Raw genomic sequence first — 20,748 nt, forward strand, 5'->3', positions numbered from 1 at the left:
ATTAGACCAGGTGCATGGGCCAAGGGCAGGAGCCCAAGATGAGCTCCGCCCAGGCAGACAGAAGAGAGGAGATAGGGAGAGACAAAAACAATAACAAAAAACAGGGTGACGTGGAGACCATGGGCCCGTTCTTCGTACGTCGCTTACTACATCCAAGATCAAATGACATATCAAAGACCAAATCATTGCGCTAACCATGAGCTCGCTAATCCGGTTCTCCGAACACACCTGCTGTTGACGATTAGTACAGCTGGATGAAGTAATGTGAGATCACTGGGTGTCGTAAAAGGGGCTACGCATCGATAGTAGAAACATTGATCGGCAACCCTCTGATTGGTCGGCGAAAATGTCGAAGGAGTGTGCTCGGTATTTTTCGGCAGCAGAGCAAGAACTCCTGAGTGAGGGATTTCAGGAGTTTCAGAGTTTAATCAGAACGCAAGGGAACGCTGCAAAGGCTGCAAAAGCAAGGAGAGAGGGCTGGCAGAAAGTTGCTGACAAATTAAACTCGTAAGTAATTTAATAATAACAATAATAATGGAGTGGATTGATATAGCGCTTTTCAAGGCACGCAAAGCGCTTTACAATGCCACTATTCATTCACTCTCACATTCATACACTGGTGGAGGCAGCTACGGTTGTAGCCACAGCTGCCCTGGGGCAGACTGACAGAAGCCAGGCTGCCATATCGCGCCATCGGCCCCTCTGGCCACCACCAGTAGGCGGTAGGGTAGATTTATTATATTACACTATATTATCCAATATTATATTGGATAATATAGTGTAATATATTGGCATTATATTGTATTATGTTATATTATATCCCCTTTCACATTAGAGCCACAACAGGACCCACTAGAACATGGGAACAAGTAAAAGTGAAATATAAGAATATTCTACAGAATGGTAATATTTATCACTTATATTGCTTTTCGTCTCTTGGAAAGAGACCCTGAAATAATCTGTTTGTTTGTTCATAACAGCAACCAAGAAAAGGGCAGAGCAAAAAAGACAGGTGGTGGTCCTGCACCCCCTCGTCAACAAGTTGGTTAAGTGAATAATACCCTCACGGGAATATCGATATCTCTCAATGAGCACACTGTCGCACTGAGCTAAAGGATCCTGTCTGTCCCGCAATATACGCTGAATTCTGAAAACTCTCCTTATCAATCTTGCACCTTCCGCAATGGGTGGCTCGCGTATACGGACAGGACATGGCTGTGACAGACTTCCCAAATCCACCTTCGCTTTTATAGCCGTGGTCTCTCATCTTGATTACACGAAGTAATTTACAATTACTACTCTAACATATGAATTACATCTGTAATAATCACATACATGTAATAGAATGTTAATAGTACATTTCCCTTTTTTAGGAAATGACCTGTATGTATCTGTGTGACATCAATAACAGGATCAGGTGCTGCATTGTCTTTAGTTACATTGATGTTATTTATTTATGGTGAAACAGTGGTAAAATATCGCTGTTGCTTTCGTATAAATGAAGCGGACATACCTGAGTGGCCGCGATCTAATCCTGTTTACATAAAGTAAACCTGCTCCCGAGCAGGTTTATGCTTACGGCTCTGTTGCTATGGCAGCAAGTCCCAGATGAGCTTCAGGGAACCGAACGATCCAAGATCACACGAAATCGTCAACAATCAAATCCAGCTAACCTACTTAGCGAGGTACGAAGAACGGACCCCAGGACAGCTTGTCAAGCTCCTGTCAAAGACCAGAGGTTTATCTACCATATAAATGTAACCAGAAAACATGTCCTCTCAGCTTCAAAAGCTGAAACCATTAACAGGTTAAGGATTTTCCCTTCAAAAACAACAAATAAGTGGTATACAGTTAGCCTTTTCCATAAACCACAGGAAACAGCATTGACAAGATGTAGTAATAGATGAAGATGAAGTAATAAAAAGAAGGGCAGTTCACCTGAACAGGTGAGAAGCTATTTTTTTCAAGACAAGCACTGTTTGCCTTGTTTTCCCAGAATAAGTACTTTTAAATGTGCATTAAGTTCTTATAAATGTGTGTACGAGTCACGTGCTGTGATTATGTTGTTTCAGCCACAGCAAAAAAGTAGCAGAACAGAAACTATATGACCCACCAGAATGTCTTCTGTCCAAATTACTTACAGACATGCCATAGAAGCTGCGTGTGTGTCACAGAAGCCACAACAGGGAAAAACAGCAGAACAAAAACTAGACAAGACAAACTGTGGTTGGAAGTCTGTCTGACTTAGACATTAAATAAACTGCATTTGTAAATGTACTAGATAGATCTTTTAAAGACATTAACAACTGCAGTAAAATTTTACCTTATTACTGAAGTAAAATTTAAGAAAATGCAAGCCACATATCCAAGATACTGTTTAGGGTTTTACTGTGTGTGTGCGTGTGTGCGTGCGTGTGTGTGTCTGTGCGCATGTTAACATTTGAACATTTTTCTCATTGTGTCTTTCTCATGGAAACAGTCTTCACTAATCATCTCTGACAGCTGAAAGGCTGGCACCTTTCTGGTACTGGCTTGGACCCCCTTTTAATGCTTAATTCATGTAATATAACAACATAATAATAACAACATAATAATGTCGTGGAAACTTGCCTGATATTAACATTATATATATTAACATTATGTTTTGATGCAATTGTTCCGGTAAGTAAATTCCAAAAAGATTGATTATGTCCATTTGGAGGTAGGATTTTTCAAAATGATAGCGTTGTATAGTTACTGCATCACTGTTAGCTGGACATTTTTGATAAACAGAGTTGGGAAGTAAAGGAGCACAAACACTCTATGTCAGAGAGGGAGAGGAAACATGGACAAAAACTAAAACAAAAATCAAATACTGCATGTTAAAACTTGATGTATTTCATATTTCACAAAATAATTCACATATTTCATAAGAGCCAGGAGACTATGTATTTCACCATCTTAACCGGAATGAGTCACTACATTTAAGTCAAGCAAAAACTTTATGAAACTATGAAAATCGTGTTTTCCTTCAATTCCTTAAAACGTGGAGGTTTTTATACCATTTTTGAAGCAGACAAAGAACTCGAAAACATTTCCTGCCAGCAATTCTGGGAAGTGGTAAAAAAAAAAATGCTGATTTGTGGGCATTCTTTGCACAATATCACACTTAAACATTGTGTGGTTGTTAGCACTGCTTCTGCTTTTATTAACTAATAATCACAATGATGATGGGTATTGTTTTTTTTTTTTTTTTTTTTTTTTTTTTTTTTTTTTAAATGACATCAGAAACAGCAGTATGCGACATTACGTGATGGCAGAGCTTCAGTTCATCCTTTGTCTTTTTTTTTTTTTTTTTTTTTTAATTTTTTAATAAATAGGACAGGGGGAATGAATGAGAGAAAGAGGGGGAGAGAAAGAAAGAAAACCAAAGGGGAGAAGAGACGGTGAGAAGGGGGGGGAAGAGAGAGAAAAAAAAAAACTCCTGGGTCACCTGTATGGAGAAAAAAACAAAAAAACCAAAAAAGAAAACAAACAGAGGAGACAGCAAACAACAAAGAGCAACATAATAATAGAGAAAACAAAGCACCATCACAATAAACTAGCTAGTCATAGATATCAATAGTTACTAAATAATAAACGATATTGTGCAGCACGCAAGATAGACAGCGCACAGTGTGCTTTGAGGCAACAGCCAAGAAAGCTGTAGTCCGCGTCTGTGAATACCCATGTGTACACCTGTGTGCATACCTGTGTGGATCAGCATGCTTGCATTCCAAAGGTTTCTCCATGTATTGATCTGCTAGGGAGTGTGGGGAGCCACAGCCCTGTCCTCTATGGTATCAAGCAGGTATGGAGGAGATCAAAACTCCAGACATCCAGAGGCCCCCAGAACACAAGAGACCAAGGAAGACCCACAGTGGGGCAGCTGCGCCACTGTCCCAGAAAGAGCTGAGGAGAGTCCCAGATGAGGGCTCATTCAGCAGCCGCGGAGCAGAAGCCAGGGGGAGTTGCAGTGACGCGCCCGTGAGCTCCGCCGGCAGCCAGCTGTGCCTGAGTGACCGAGCACCAGGCCGAGAGGCCGGGGGCACCCCACCTCCGAAGTGGCCCAAGCGAGCCCCAGGCCCCGATAAGCGGCCGCCAAGGAGTGAGCCAGTGTGTACCCGGACGCCCACCCCCAGACACAAAGTGTCTGATATATAACCTTCTTAATTATTGATTATTAAGCCACTGCTGCAAATGCAATGTTTAAAAATCTTTACTTGTCTAAATTTTGAGCTACATGCAAAATCTTTGGTTCAGTTGTATTTATGTTTGAATGACTTGAAAAAAATTATTCTTGTTTCTTTGAAATCATGTGACCACAGAATCCCGCCCTCCTCTGATGGCGTATAAAACCTCTGAACACAATCTCCTCTCTGCTCTTTCCTCCTCAGTTCTACCAGAGCTTCCTGAAAACAACACAGGTAAGAGCAGTTCATGTTAGAATGAGGACATCTTACAACTGATTAAAGAAAATCAGTCTATTTCCTGCTTTTTATTCTGATAAACTGCAAACCCAAAACTTAATCCAAAACTGTACATACTGTTTTTTACTACAAATAAATGTAATTCATTTTTTGTTTTCTTTATGTATCAATCCATTTATGTATTGTTGTGGGTTTTTTTTTTTGTTTGACTCCTTAACGACAGCTTCTGTGGTAGCACAGCACATTATTGCTTTATTGTCCCTATTAGGACAATAAAGCACAGCTAGACTGGACATTGGGCATAAAAGCCATTTGCCCATTTTGCCGATGATGATTTTTTGTTTTTATTTTATTTTTATTTTTTTTAATGTTATAAACAATGAAAGGTAGTGAATTGGACAATTGGTCATGATCGACTATGGGCTGGACCAATTACAGCCGATGAGGTCGGCTGCACCCTCCCACCTTTCTTGGGCAACGGCTCTGAAGAAAATGGTATTGAGGTCAAAAGGAATGTGATTTGTCAGCTAGAATGAAAAACAGACACAAAGCTTGAGTTATTTTACGCTGCACAGCTTCTTCTGTCATTCTCTCTCCCTCCCTCTCCTGTTGCTACTTCAATCAAACTGATCAATGATCAGCTGATCGGCTTTTCTCTCTTGTTTGTTTATCGCTCACTTTGCACCATAATAAGGAAACCAGCAGATGTCGCGCTAAACAACAGCAGCCCATTTAAGCTTGATCAGCTGTTTTTAGAATTTATTTAATATTAATTTCTAGTATAAGCTGATGTTTGCTGGAGCCACAGCTGTAAAAGCTGCTGGTCATGATATCGGTTTGGATATGTGGTGAGAGGGAAACCATCAGAGCTGAACAGTGATGGAGAAACAGGTTTACCTTTTAGGTGACATGAATGAGTTGAAGGGAAGTTATTTGTCTCTCAGAAACAGTTCATAACACCAGGATCCTTTTCTATGTAGCTGACAGCTGGTAACTGTGCGGGGGTGGGTCTAGCAAAGTTTTGTGAGGGGGGCAGGTAAGTTATTAACAGGGAGAGTGAGGCACAAAGAAATACTTTTCTTTCTTATTCTCATTTAAAATATCTAGCTTTTAATAAATAATTATCTGAATCTTACAACTAAAGTGGTCATCTGGTGTAAAATGTATGGAAATCATACATATATGCAAAGAAGACCGTGTACCTCACTGTCACAACAGCATTTGTTTTTATTCAAAGGCTTGAATATCAAGAGGTTCAGGACTTTAACTAACTTCTTCCAGATCTTTAGTATTTACAGATGAAATGTGGTAATTGAGCTTGTGGCAGTGATTTAATCAAAATGTGCACTAGAAAGGATGCAGCACTAGATAAATTATGAAGACATTACCTCTAATACTCTAAACTTTACTCTGGAATATGATAAAATATAATACTTTATTGCAGGGCTGGACTGGGAGAAAAAATGGGCCCGGGCATTTTGACTAGAGACTACCCCACCAGGTATTATAGGAAAAGCCATGAAGTCTGTGTTAACAACAAAAAAAAAAAATTCTCCTTCATTTCTGTCAAACACAGCTGTATGAAACGTTTCTTGCAGTCAGTATAATGATTGCTAGGTAGCCTGAGCAGCCTGACGAAGGCCAGACCATTCCATTTCACTTCCACCCTTCTCGCACTTCGTAGTACCTGCCCCACGTAGTCCGCGAAGTGTGCAGTCTCTGGATTGGGACACAGCTACAGGGACCATGACACTGCATCTCAGTGCGTTTCCTGTTTTATTTTGATAGTCTCTCATCCTGTTTTCAATGTGTTCATTTTTGCTTCCCCTGTATCATTATCTAATTCATCCCAGCTGTGTTACCTCCTAATCACCTTCTTGTGTATATATGGGCTGTATCCAATTCAGGGTCTGCAGCCTTAAAGTATGCATTTCAAGGCCGATTACGTCACAGCGGCGCGCCAAAGGCTGTCCCAATTCGAAGGCTGCTCGAAATGCAGCCCTCAAATGCGTACTTCATTTCCCTGAATTTTAAGGCTGTGGCGGTGTAGACTTCGTGGCCCAACATATCCCAGAATGCATAGCGCGGTGGTGGGTGTGGATAATTTTGCAGAAAAAAAACGGCGGATGAGGGGCGGCCGAAGAGTAAACTTTAAGTAAGTACTGAATATGATGTCACTTATTTATGTGCAAATGTTTAATAATGAAGAACATTAAAACATTACTGTTGACCACATGTCGGCAAAGTTATGTGACATTAGTGACGTTTGTACTAACTTGGTTTTAAAGCCTTTACTTTAAAATATACGCCGCTGAGCTTAATCTTACAGAGAATGATCAAAGCTCATGTAGAAACAAATGAACAAAAGATTTTCTCCTTCATGTCTGTCAAACAAAGCTGTATGAAAAGTTTCCAGCTGTTAGTATCATGGTTGCTAGGCAACCTGGACAGCTCAATGGAGGCTAGACCCTCCCATTTCACAAGCATCGCACTTCCGGCCTTAGTGGTCTTTGAGTATGCGGCCCTTGAGGATTGTTGAGGCTGCGTACTTTAAGGCTGCAGACCCTGAATTGGGATACAGCCATGGTGTCTGTTTTCCCTTTGTACTTGTCAAGTTCTGTACTTTTCTTTTTCCATGTTCCATTTTACCATGTTCTTAGTGTTCTGTGTTTAGTATTAGTTTTTCTCAGTTTAGGTTGTAGTTAGTTTCCTTTTGGCATTGGTTTATATCATTTATAAACCACAAAATTCAGCCGATTTATGGCTGAATTTTGATATGATCCTGTTTCACGCCTTTATTTATCTATATTTGACATTACCAAAAACTGTTCACTTATGGTCCACTAGGCCCCAGAAAGCCAGGCCTGTAGAATTTGTTAACCATACAAATGAATATTACTATTGAACAGTCTTTCCCATTTAATATGGTGGGGTGTTTCGCCGTATGCAGCAGCATAGCACTCCCAACTACTGTGCACCTTTTTGTATTTTTTAACAACAATAACAATAACTGTACACTAATCCATACAACCAACTCAAGTATTCTGATGACACCAACGTGGTTGGGTATGTATAGGGCAAAGGTAGAAATTTGTCCTGCTGTTGCTCAGAAAACAACCTAAAACTGTTTGTCTTGGAATAGATCTGGAATAGATGTATTACACCGTTTAGCACTATTTAGCACTGTCTTGCTGAAATATGGAAGAAATTCCTGGATGGGAACATGTATTGCCCTAAAGCAGGGTTTCTTAATCTTATGTCATGGCTACTGAACGGACTCACGCGCAGACAGTTCTTCCTAAGAGAACAAAAGGAGATTTATTCACAACAGGGATCACCTCAGTGCTATATATATGTACAGTGAGTTGGGAGGGGGGTCCAGGGCTCCAGGGAGAGAAGGGGGGGGAATCCACACACGCACTCCTCTTCAGCCGCACTCGCTCCAAAACTCCACACACGCTGCCACACTTGGGCCAACACAGGTCCCGTGATTTGGTCCAGAAGAGGGATATCTACACACAGAAGTTAAGGTTAGTTCCAATATGAGTCCTAAACAACACAGAAAGTCATAAAGTCAAAGATAACTTTTAAAAACACCAGTATAGGCTCATGAGGCCCTGATGGTTAAAAAACTACATTTCCGCTAAAATGACGTCATATCTGGTTTTAGGCAGGTCATGGCGAACATGCGATTGTTCACGCTGATGGACTTAGGAAGTGTTATGAACAGCTGATCGGATCGGCAAAGCGTGTTTGTGGAATATTATGTTTTTGTTGCTGCAAGCGCTTTTTATGCAGTTTTTGCAAAGCTATATGTGGAAGGAAACTGTGACCTAGGACAAGGTGATGGCATAAGATGTAAGTACAACTCCTCCAGTTTCATATGCAAAAAAAATTATTGCGCTAGTGTGACCAAGTGGTCGGCGGGGTTATGAACAAAATAAATTGACAACGCCACCTAGGGGAATTGCACCCCCAGGAAATATATTTAAGAAAAATAAATAAAAGGAATATAAGAAGACTGCACAGATTCAAGGATGCACACTGAGGCAGGTTGGCTACCAATATTAAACAGTTTTATTTATAGGAACAAATAAAATATTATAAATAATATTTTATAAATAAAATATTAAAAGTCAAGATGTAGCGTCATTATTGACAGTGTCCTACAGTAAAAATAAACAATCGTGGAACTTGGACTTACCAGCAGCCGTGGAACCAAAAGAAAATCACACAAAAAGAATCACTGCAGACCACCCAGTGCTGTACAAAAGAAAGTGTGAAAACGACCCACCACCTGAGGTCCCAGGGCCACCGGCTCGTCCTCCTTCACTGAAATAAAACACAGAAAAATATGTTAAAAGAATAAAAGGACACTGAGCGTCAGGCTTGCTACAAATCATAAAAAGACTAAAACACACTTTAATAACTTTAATAAAAGAAATCACACACACACACACACACACACACACACACACACACAGAGGAAAGGCTTCTTCCCCACGGGTCAAACTACCACTCGTGCTGGTAATAATTATTCTCAGGCGTAGGCCGGTCTGGCTCCCCACCGGCTGAGACCGGCCACCCAGGCGATTTGGAGTCCCAGCACGACACTCGGGCAGAGAATCACTTCAGCCCGATCACAGAAGTGTGGGTACGAGCAACAGTCCAGGGTAAAATAGAACACCAGGCGAACCCAAAAAAAGGTAAGCCTACTTAATAAAAACAAGATAAGAAAAGACAAGACAAGACAGCAGACTCAACCAAGGAGGAGTTCACAACAGCAGCTGAGAAGGCAGTTCACTCTTCCAATTTAGGTTGGGCAATTTGCCATGGAGAGGTGAGTACAGCAGTGAAACCCCCAGGACCGGAGGCACTATACTCTCATTGGTGGAGATACCACGAACACCTCTCTCTGCAATGGCAGAATTAAACAGACTGCTGCGCTGTAGCTGTCATATAATCGGCTCTTGCTGATCAGTCCGTCGCAGTACGTCAGCATTTACTGCTGTATCGCACCTGAAGCTCGGGAGGAATTAATCCAACAAAACATCGGCTTAGCTTTATACGGGCTAGCGCCACCCTGCAATCAATGTGCAGGTGGGTTCCCAATTAACCCAATCACCTGATACAAGGAGCGAGTGCAGCGGAAAGAGAGCGAGGGTGGTAGAGCGAGCGAGAGAGCGAGAGAAGAAAAAAAACGGAAGGCGAGTAGCCCATCTGGCTACACTAGCTTACGTGGTTGCAGTGCTTTAAAAATAGTTACGCAAAACGGAGCATGCCCGCTCTGACCGGTTTTAAAGGGTTAAAAAAGTGCAAATTAAAATATATCCTCATCAACTGTGAGTGAATCTGAAAGTTTCTTTAGGAGTAAACCTTTTTTCATTGGCAGAACCAGAAGTTACTCTTTATATTTGAGACAAATGACCAACAACAAACAGTCACAACAGTCCATTTCTTGAGCCTCTGAGACACGATCAGATCAGTCTGGGTGGACAAAGGCTCATTCTCAGAGTACTTTCCAGTGTTGCTTTGAGTCTGTTTTGGTCTTTGATCTTGATTGTGGCCACAATGAAAATCCCAATTTTGATCCTGATTGTGAATGGGAAAAAAAGTTTCACAGCTCTCAGTGCCAGAAATGGGTAATCCTTTGAGACAGCAATCCAGAAGGAGCCCAGGTCAGGTTTTCCCCACTGCAACTTTAGAGAGCTGTCAGTGGGAACATGATCCGAGGGCATAGCAACATCATTTTCAGTGGGATCCACAGAAAATGTGTCAAACATCCACAAATGTCCTTCTCTGGGATCCTGAAGGAAATATTAATCAGATTTTCTGTCAGTTGTGAAAGGTGCTGACAAACAGACAGACTCACCTGAGGGGTTAAGATCTCAGCGATAATGAACAAAAACCAGCAGTAATGCACCATTTGTGACATCACTGGAATTGTCTAGCTGCCAAGGGGAAAACTGGCTACTTTTTATTCTTTCCAAAAGCTGATGCTGTATGTCTAAGGCCAAGTCCTTGATTCAGTGTCTCACAGTGTCATTTGCGAGTGGGATGGCCAGTTGCTAGCTTTTTTGCAGCAGCCTCTCCAGTTATCTGATGCACATGTACGGCAGCATGCAAAATCAACTCTTCCGCTGTAGCAAAAACGTTCTACTCTGTACCACAAATCTGGATATGAGGTAGCTAGCTTTTAAAGCACATTTAGAGTTACCAGTCAGTGACACAACAGACCGTTTCTGCATCTGCAGTCCGTTTATTTTTCTCTTGAAATATTTCACCAGCTTTCTTGCGAGTGTGGGATGTTTGGTTTCAAGATGCCGTTTTTAATTTTGAAGGCTTCAATGCTTAGTTGGGTGGCAATAGTCTACACCCCACACATTGGGCTCTCGGGTCTGCCTCTTTTTCTCCATTCACAAACCCATATTTCAAGAAGTCAGGGTTGTACTTGTGCAAAAACTTTTCCTTTTGGGAGTTGTCACTTTGAGTTGAAGGGTTGTCACTTTCATCTTCATTTTTGCGTATTAAGAACTAGGGCTGGGCCATATTATACCGTTCACGGTAATACCGGTATAATGTTAGGCAATGATAGGAAAATGAAATATCGCGATAGAATATGAGTAAAACGCGCATGCGCAGTGCCTTTGTTTTCATACGCACATGGCCGATTGTTGAGTGAAACAGATGAACCAGAATTGGTTTGTAAAAATGGTGCAACTTCAGTGATGTGGAACTGGTTTGGTGTTTGTCCATCAGATACACGACAAAGCACCTTTTTTTGCAGAACATGCAAGCGGCCGTCGTTATTGTCGTATTTGTCGGACTAAGATGCTCTTAAATCTGGGAGTAATCTGGGTCCTAAACTCCGTATGCTTCAGGTCAAACAACACTGCAGCATCACTGAGATAACATAACATAAATGAAGACAGGAAACTAAACAGCAGTGACGTTTGTAGGGTTACTGAAGTTGGGCTAGCTGGTATATAATGATGTGCTACGTGATCGCTAGCGACACAGCTATGTTAGCATAACATAAACAGTGAAGCTGGAGGACGAACACTAACACTTTTCCACTTATAAAAGTTAACGTTAAAGTTCCTGATAGTTAAGAGACAAATGCAATAACATGGCAGGATGCTGTAAACGGACCAAACTTCAGTCAGGAGAACAACTGAGATAATCCATCCACAATACAAGGTTAGTCATTAATATACTGCAACAACATGGGAGTAGAACAGCTGCCAGAGAATTCAACATTAATAAATCAATGGTAAAGAAGTGAAGGAAGCAAGAAGAATGAGTTTAATAAAGTTTGATTTATCTGACTGCTTTGTTTCGCTTAATGTGCCTTATAATCCCGTGCACCTTATGGTCCGAAAAATACGTACTGCACACTGCAGTTTAATGTTGCAAAGCACCTCTTTTTAACTTCAGTGGATATTATACATGGTTATGCTCAGGATATGTTAGCCCATTTCTACAGCAAGGAATTTGCATTTGCACTGTTACATTTTTATAAAGCTTTAATGTACATAAAAACCAGCTTCTTGTTTAAGTGAAAATAAATGGAAGGTTTTCTTTTTGCGCTAGTAATGTTGTGGAGTTGTATTTTGTCTCGCATCAATTATATCGTCAGTTATATCGTTATCGCAAATTTTCAAATATATATCGTGATAAATATTTTTGGCCATATCGCCCTGCTCTATTAAGAACTTATCCATATTTTGCTAACTGCAAACAGCGGGCAGAGTGTCTTCTTTGCTTACTTATTGAGGCTGATTTAACAACTTCCACAAAGTGGTAGGAAGCTGTATTGTAACTGAGGTTTTTATGTATAACAGTAGTCCCTGGTGTCTTCAATTGATAACTTCTGATGTCCCGCAGCCCTTTTAGAGGTGTAAAGCTCAAATTCCTTTGTGGCCCTCAAGGTGTGGCTCGCGGCCTGTTGGTTAAGAATCACTGCTCTGAAGCCATTAGAGATGCAGGCTATGAAGTGACCACTGATAAGAAGCCAGAGGACACAGCATCCATGTTTTCCAAAAAAGAATTCAAAATTTTGATTCCTCTGACTTTTCCACTTTGCAATTCTTGGACTCCATTTTAAATAATCTTTGGTCCAGAGAAGATGTGGCAGAGATGTGATTTGCAATAAACACTCCTCAGTATGATACAGTGTGTCGGGTCAGTCACTGCAGCTGTGTTTCTGTATCATGTTCACATTTGGCTTCTGTGCATGAGGAAGCTTTAACCTGCAAGTGTGAATGGTTGAGAGAACGGTTCTCACAATGAACTCTTGTCACATAGAGAGAGAGAATAGAGAACAGTCTGTCTCTTATGAACAGAACATAAGAGACAGACTGACCAAACAACTGAATGGCTCAACACTGACCACGCTGAAAGTCCATGCAATAATTTTTATGACAGAATCATTAGAATTAAAAATAGAATAACTTTATAGACAGGGGTGCACATAAGTGGTCTGCAGGTGCGCATTCGCAAAATAAAAGACGCACACCAGATAAGAAGTTTTAACGCACATTTGCATACCGTAATTGTCGGGCTATAAGCCGCTACTTTTTGCACAAGCTTTGAACCCTGCGGCTTTTAGTCAGGTGCGGCTTTTCTATGGAGTGTCCATGATTTTTGTCATATCGTAAGACGATTTGTTTTGTTTGTTCCGCTGTTGTACGGCACTACGTTGCCTGGCGGAAGGGCATGTGATACACACAGTATCGGGGTTCAAGAGTGGTATGTTGGTCACGTGTCCATCCGCCAGGCAACATAGTGACGTACAAGTAGCGCGAAAAACAAACTTCAAAGTAGCGCTACGCGTTCAGCGGGAGTCGTGGATGATGTGCGGTGATAAACTTGCGAAAAGCAAGTTATGCTCAACTCCACCGGTGGAATCTGACAGCGTGGAAAAGTGTGAAAACATCAATGATCACCAACGGAGGAGGACACCGCCACGGCCCTTCAGAGGGTGTTCGACTCTGACACTGACAACGAGGATTTCTTTGGTTTTGTAAGTTACAACGAAGGAAAGAAGCTGAGAGTGGATGACGTAGCCATCCTGAGCCTGTTCGTTTCCAACACTGGAGAAGAGGACTTTGGTGGTTTTAGTGGCAGGAAGAAGAGAAAGATGGTGGTGAATGACTGACTTTTCTTCTTGTTAAAGCCGTGTCGTTGCACCTGAGTCTAAAAGGTAGTCTGAATCTATTTTTCTGGTGTGCTGTAGGTTATTGTTATGTACTACATTTGTTACTCATTTATGAAGCACAGTACATGTTTCGTACTTGTAATTACTGCTACTTGTACATATACCTAAAAGGTTATGCAAATATGTACCCATAACTTGTTTTTCAAAATATTAATAAAAGGGGTGTGTCTCCAAACAGCCATCTCTTTCCTGACAATTCGATTTGTGCATATTCTCTTACATATGATAAGATGATAAGTCAACATTGAAACACCTGCGGCCTTTAGTCAGGTGCGGCTAATGTATGTACAAAACATATATATATAACAAAAGTAAAAATGTCAATCCGAGCTGTGCACATTCATGAAAATTCCTCTTTTAATACAGTGCTTCTCAAGGGAGTTAAGAGCACGTCCATTCAGTATTAATTTCCAGCCTTGTCCCTTGCACACAGAGAATTGTATGTTTGTATTTGTTTGTATGTCGAGACATTCAAAGCCTTAGCAATTTCATTTATGAACATTTCACATTTATGAACATTATTGTAAAATTGTTGTATATATATGTGCATGCTGTGGAGAAATTGTCTTCCCGATGTTTCTTTTTAACACATTTCATCTAGTCTTTTGTTATTTCCATTTTTTAAATCAAATTCAAAATGAGCAAATATTTGTTCTTAAAATGGCACATTTTCTCAGTTGAAATATTTTGTATATTTTCTGTGTTGATAAGATTTGCAAATCATTGAATTCTGTTTAGATTTTACACATCATTCCAACTTTTTCAGACCTCAGGTTGTAAATTATTATTGTGTAAATGTCTCCATTTTATGTGGATGCTCAATTTTTTAAAAAAATAAAACATTACTGTGGCAGCACCAAAACTTTACTCTCTTGAATTTTTCTGCAAAACAAACATGTTTTCTTTTTTTTCACTGTGTGACATTGCAACACATATTGATTGTCGGACTGGAGTAAAATTCAGATTAATGAAATACCAACTGTTATGAAGAATAATATTCCAATATTGTAAATTATACTCTATCACAGAAACTAATTGGCTGACTTTGCTAAGTCAAGGAAACCACCAGTTTACTAAACTTTTTTCTCTTTTCTCTTCAGGCCTTCATCACAGTTTAAAGCTTGATCTCAAGTTTTTATCATGGCAAAGTAAGTCATTGCTATATGTTCATCAATCTATTCATTTTCTACCACTTGTCTGTGAGTGTACACTACCTACTGAGAGTTTACTCATGTTTATCACTCATGTTAATGGCTGTAGCTCAGGAGGTAGAGCAGGTCACTTACTGATCACGAGGTCATCTCTTTGGTAGTGACTTATGGTGATTTATGCTATTGATTTGAATTTGGCCTCCAGTGTTGTCTGACACATTCCATTGAGTCCACTGAGTAGATCATGATCCATGTGTGGGGCATTGAGTCATAGGCCTTCTTGTAGTCAATCCAGGCAGTGCACAGGTTAGTTTGTCTGGTCTTGGAGTCTTAGGTACTGTCACGGGGGTGGAACGGACTCAGGCGCAGACTGAGGTAGCACAGTTCAACGACACTTTATTAATCACACTGGTGCACTATATACACGTGAAGGGGGGGGGGACACCAGGGTCCCGGGGATCAATAGGCTGGGGAGACACACTTCTTTGCACTCGCTCTGCTCCTCATCCAAACAGTCTCCACACAAGCAGCTCAGCTCACTCTCCTACTCACGGGGTCCAGGGGTCACAAAAGGGCTGATCCAGGTAAACCTGTTTACACAGACGAGGGTAAGTCGAAGGCAAACACGGGAACAGTAGAATCGCAAGGAAGCCAGGCAATACTAACGAGAGTTACTCAATATTCCAGCGACGAATAGCTCAGAGCCCCAGCCTTAAGAGCCAGAGAACTGTAATTCGCTCGAGATCAGCTGCAGGTGCGTGGGCCAAGGGCAGGAGCCCAATCAGAGCTCCGCCCAGGCAGACAGGTAGGGGAGAGAGAGCGAGAGAAAAACAACAAACACTTGTGGCCACACTGGGCTGGCCGAGGAGGCACAGGGACCATAACAGGTACCTGGTGTTTTGAAGTGTTTCAGGCATGTCCTTCTAAGAGGACCCACCCCAGGCCAAATCCAACTTGAGCGATTATATCTTTCAGCTGACTTGGGCTTCTCTGCTTAGACTGACCCAAACCCAGATAAGTGGCAGAAAATGGATGGATGGATTAAAAGCTCTGCTCATTACACATTTGTTTTAAAATCAAGTTTAGCAATTTGCTAATAAGAAATACACATTAAATGTAATCACTCTTAAAGTCTACTGTATTTGTTTTATGGCAGGGATATGCAGTCATCAAAACTAAAGAGCATCATCTCAAAATGTGATTTGATCAAAAAAGGATCTCCTAGTTGTTACAAGCTGACAACAACGACTGACATAGTTGGCACTTTAAGAAGAGTTACCTTTGGCAAAAAAAAATCCAAGCAAGCCAAATAAAACCATCTTACTTGTGGGAGAAACAGGAGCAGGAAAATCTAGTCTGATCAACGCTCTGGTAAACTACACCATGGGAGTGAAGTGGGGAGGATGAAGTCTGGTTTCAGATCGTAGTTGACAAGAATCAAAGTACTTTTCAGAGTCAGACATCAGATGTGATTCTGTATGAGGTCTTTGATTTTGAAAATAAAACTCTGCCTTACTCTCTGACCATTATTGATACTCCTGGATATGGAAACACCCAAGGGATCGAACATGACGTCATCGTCACTCAACGATTGTTTGACTTATTTCGCTCTCAGGAAGGATTTCATGAAATTGATGTGGTGGGTCTGGTGGTGAAGGCAAGTGAATGTAGACTTAATGACCGCCTTGTGTACATCTTGAATTCAGTGATGTCTCTGTTTGGAAAAGACTTGGAGAAAAACATTGTTACCCTCATTACATATTCAAATGGAGTCACACCGATGAATCTCATTCAAGCTCTTGAAGCTGCAAATATTAAATGTGCCAGAAATGAAAAAAATGTACCTTGTCACTTTCTGTTTGATAACTGCCAGCATCAAGATCGAACTAAGCAAAGAGGGAACTTGCAGCATGCTCATGAAATTTCAGCACAAGAAATGAGACAGTTTACAGACTTTCTAGAAAATATCACACCTCAAAAACTGGAGACAACTGTGGAAGTTATGAAGGAACACATCAGACTAACAGCCTGCATCCAAAATCTGCAAGACCGCCTCATGTTAATTGCACTAAAACAGGCAGAACTCAAACAGACTCAGCAAGCTCTGAAGCAATATGAACAAGAGATGAAGATGAATAAAGAGTTTGAAGTAGAAGTCAATGAGCCATACAAACGATCAGCCGCCACAAACGACTCCAGGACTGTTATTTCCACCACCCCCACACTCCTCACTCCTTCCTTTCTTTTGATTCCTCTGTAACTCACTGATATCCAAGCCCTCCTCGTCCCCTCGACCTCCCAGTAACAGCGACCAGTCAGACCATCTCTACACAGCAGCTGTTCACAAACATCAAACCTGTCTGGATGATCAGGATGTGACTGAAGCTCCTCCACATGTGTCACCTTCCTGTTGTTGTCAGACAGTTGGAGCTTTGTGTTCACTGTGTTTGTGTCGATTGTGAGTTGACAGGAATCTGATGGAGAGAACAAACACAATCCAGCCGCAGTTATTGATCCATCATCTGTTCATTGATTGACCCTTTGATGATGACTCCTGACATCAGAATGATGAAGATGGTTGAATGTGTGCTGCTTTGTTTTCATGAATCCCATTAAAAACACACTTAACTTCCTCAGACCTGGTCTCAACCATCGACTCCAGCAGGCTCCACACCCTGAAAGGGAGGAGGGGGGTCAGAGCAGGCACGTCAGCATGCACACATGGACATTACATGGCTCTCATACACACACTGTTACACACTGATAAAGGAACAGTCCAACATTTTGACACTGTTGAAAATCTCCCAATTCTTTTAATCTTTGGGCTGAAGGAAGGACAATACTCGGTGTATAAATGCTCAATCAACAATCATTTATTTCCATACAATTCAACACTTATGAGCATTAGAACCATCATGATGGGGAGACCTGCCTGCAGAGGGTCACAGCGAGTCTCAAAATGGTGACGTATTACCAGTGTTGGGGAGTAACGGAATACATGTACCGCCGTTACGTATTTAAAATACAAAATATGAGTAACTGTATTCCGTTACAGTTACCGTTTAAAAAAGGTGGTATTTAGAATACAGTTACTTTGTTGAAATAAATGGATTACACTGCGGTACTTTCCTGTTTCATTTTGTCGCGGGTCAGGACTGTTTGGGTTTTGTTTGACAGCTACGTTCTGTTGTTCCAGGCGGCAGCGTTACGGTTGCCATGGTTACAGGGCGACGCTCTCTCTCTCTCTCTGCGACTGTGTGTTTCCTGGGTGAGAGAGCGCCTTTTCATTGTTGTTGTTGTTGTGCTAAGCTAACAGGCAGAATGCTACAAGCATAGCTCTAACGAATGTAGCATCATGGGCAGTGTAGTCTGTGTTGCAGGGAGAATGGACTGCCATACACGTTATGGGTCTGTGAGCGCGAGGAGGGAGAAAAAGGGGAGTGGAAAGGTAACGATTTGTCATCGAGCAAAAACGGGAGCTGGAAGCATGTAAATATAAATAATAACCACTTCAGCCAAGAAGAGTGACTTGACAAGCCCAGTTGTAAGTAAGCTATTAAGACTCGACTGTACACCGTGTTCGTGTTTTCCTCCGAAAACAATAAGTTCCATTGGAGCTGTCTTTCAACGCCTCTCTCTGTCTCTCGCAAGAAAAGTTGACCCACACAACAAAGTAAAGCTAGTTTTCGGCTACGAGCCGACAGGGACCCCGCCGTATTAGTCAGAGGTCCCTTTAACTAACAGTTCGGAGTCGCGGACCTTCAGTAATAGTAATAAATCACACAGCAATAGTACATTCACGTTGTTGTAAAAAGCATGATAATATATTAAGTAATCCAAAGTATTCAGAATACGTTACTGTCATTGAGTAACGTAACGGAATACGTTACAGAATACATTTTGGGGCATGTATTCTGTAATCTGTAATGGAATACATTTTAAAAGTAACCTTCCCAACACTGCGTATTACTCAGCCTCTTATAGCTCCTAGCGGCCCTCACCTAGTCGTAAAAGCCTAAACATTCACATTCTTTCTCTCTTACGGCGCCTAAGTTATGACCTCGGCTCCTTGTTTCTCTGCTCTCTGTAAGGTGGGGGTATGAAATGTGGTCTGTCTCCCCTGTCCTAGACACAGAGTCTCCTGCATAGAACCTTTCTTTTCATGATTCAGCAGTAAAGCATGTCAAGAAAACAGTGTAAGACATTCACAGCAGATCAAGGATACAGAGTGATGCACACTTATCTAATGAACTACAAAAATGATTATGTTCTTTTAACCCAAAAGTATAATGAGAACTAAACTACATACACAGCACACCATCTAAACTAAAGGATAATATATGTCCTACAGCTGTTATCATAATTCAACTACTTTGATTACATATATAAGGTAACATATGATAACAGAATAATATCACAACACATAAATGTTTAAACTTCAAAAGAGCAAAACTCATAATCACATCACATTTAATCTTCTTTATTAAGCACAATGTCCAGGGAGCATTGACATGCGCCACAGTCAAGGTTCAACACACTGTGACATTCATGCTGTGAGGGAGTGGCTGCATATTAAATGTAAAGACTGGGACTGGGTACAAAAACTGATTCAGTACAGGTAGAGTGCAGCAGCCAGTGCATCACATATTTTGAGCTAATGCAGCGGTCATCACACCACATGAAGGAAACGGTTTCCAGGGCCTAATCCGTGGATCGACTTCCTTCGAGGCGTGGACGTCTATCAGCAGAGAATGTACCTTCACCTATCAGCAGAGAATGTCCCTTAGTCTGTAACACAGTCAAATATATTCTCAAGTAATATTCAAGCATGCCATTCAGCGTGTTAGTACGAGCTCGGGAGCAGCTTGGGAGAACAAGAAAACAGAGACTGCTTCAGGTTGTCTCCCAAATTGACTCAACTTTATTCACAAGTACAACAGTTTATATAGAGGGTAAAATTCATGAGACAGCAGATTATCAGTTTTAAACCAGTACAGACAAGATAAGGGGAGCGTCTTCCTGCCCTTGGGTGAAGAAGCATCCTTTGTATAGTTTATTAGTTCAGACAATTGTGATTATCTCAGCGACATATTTCAAGGCAACGAAATAAAGAGTTCTTTCATTAGTGAATTCTGAAACAAACCATCTGGCCTTCAACAGGCGTCTCCTAAGAGATTTAGAAACTAATGTAGCTGAGGGAGTGATCTCTGTGGTATTTCAACCTTGTACCAGCCTGTGATTCTCACACATCAATTCTTGGGTCAAAGAGAAAAATAACTAAAACAAAGGGGCCTTATTGAATGACAGAGTTTTCCTGTATAATGTCACTATAAAACAATATCCAGTAAATGCTCCCATGGTACTAAAATACCTAACAGTTCCCCTCTTTTATTATTTTTTTAAAATAATAACTCAAATAGAAAGGAAAAAATCACAAATGTAATAAGATAATATAAAAAGCAAATCATAAAATGTAATAGTTCACAACCTAATGTTCAATATACACATCAGGAACATCATTGGTAACATCTGGCACATCCTCAGGATCAATTTGTGCTAATTGCAAATACATTGAAGTAGCTGTACTGGTAGCTATATGGGTTAATAACGTGAGGAGTGTACTAGGTGGGTGTCTTGCCAAGTGGAGCATGAGGTATTGTCCGCAATGTGGCTTGCAGAAATGTGAACAGGGTTGCCGTTACAATACAAAATAGTAAATAAAAATCCTAAGGTTAATGCAGGATATGATTAATAACCTAAATATATAAAAACCACGTTGTTCAGTCGTCTCCTGGCTGGTCCCAGGTTCGAGGACCCCGTATAAGCGTCTGTGTGATGACATGGGCATTTCATTTTCTCCATTATCAGGATTGGAATGAGTCTATCTTTATCAGGTTAGACATTGTGTGGTACTCTAGGCTTTCTGTTC

General features: G+C 41.0%; 1 long non-coding RNA gene across 1 annotated transcript in view; it reads right to left on the minus strand.

Annotated features, from left to right (window-relative positions):
• Positions 1 to 6,805: 6,805 nt before the first annotated feature.
• The window catches only part of LOC120738240, an 18,135-nt gene continuing 4,192 nt past the window's right edge, over positions 6,806 to 20,748 (minus strand). Inside the window, exons 2-4 of the long non-coding RNA XR_005696920.1 lie at positions 13,755 to 13,759; positions 7,410 to 7,418; positions 6,806 to 7,038 (exon numbers count right to left, since the gene is read on the minus strand). This is a non-coding gene — a long non-coding RNA (uncharacterized LOC120738240). The remainder of the gene's footprint in view (positions 7,039 to 7,409; positions 7,419 to 13,754; positions 13,760 to 20,748) is intronic.

Source organism: Simochromis diagramma, unplaced genomic scaffold (assembly GCF_900408965.1).
Source record: "Simochromis diagramma unplaced genomic scaffold, fSimDia1.1 OVJJ01000402.1, whole genome shotgun sequence".
Classification (NCBI taxonomy): domain Eukaryota; kingdom Metazoa; phylum Chordata; class Actinopteri; order Cichliformes; family Cichlidae; genus Simochromis; species Simochromis diagramma.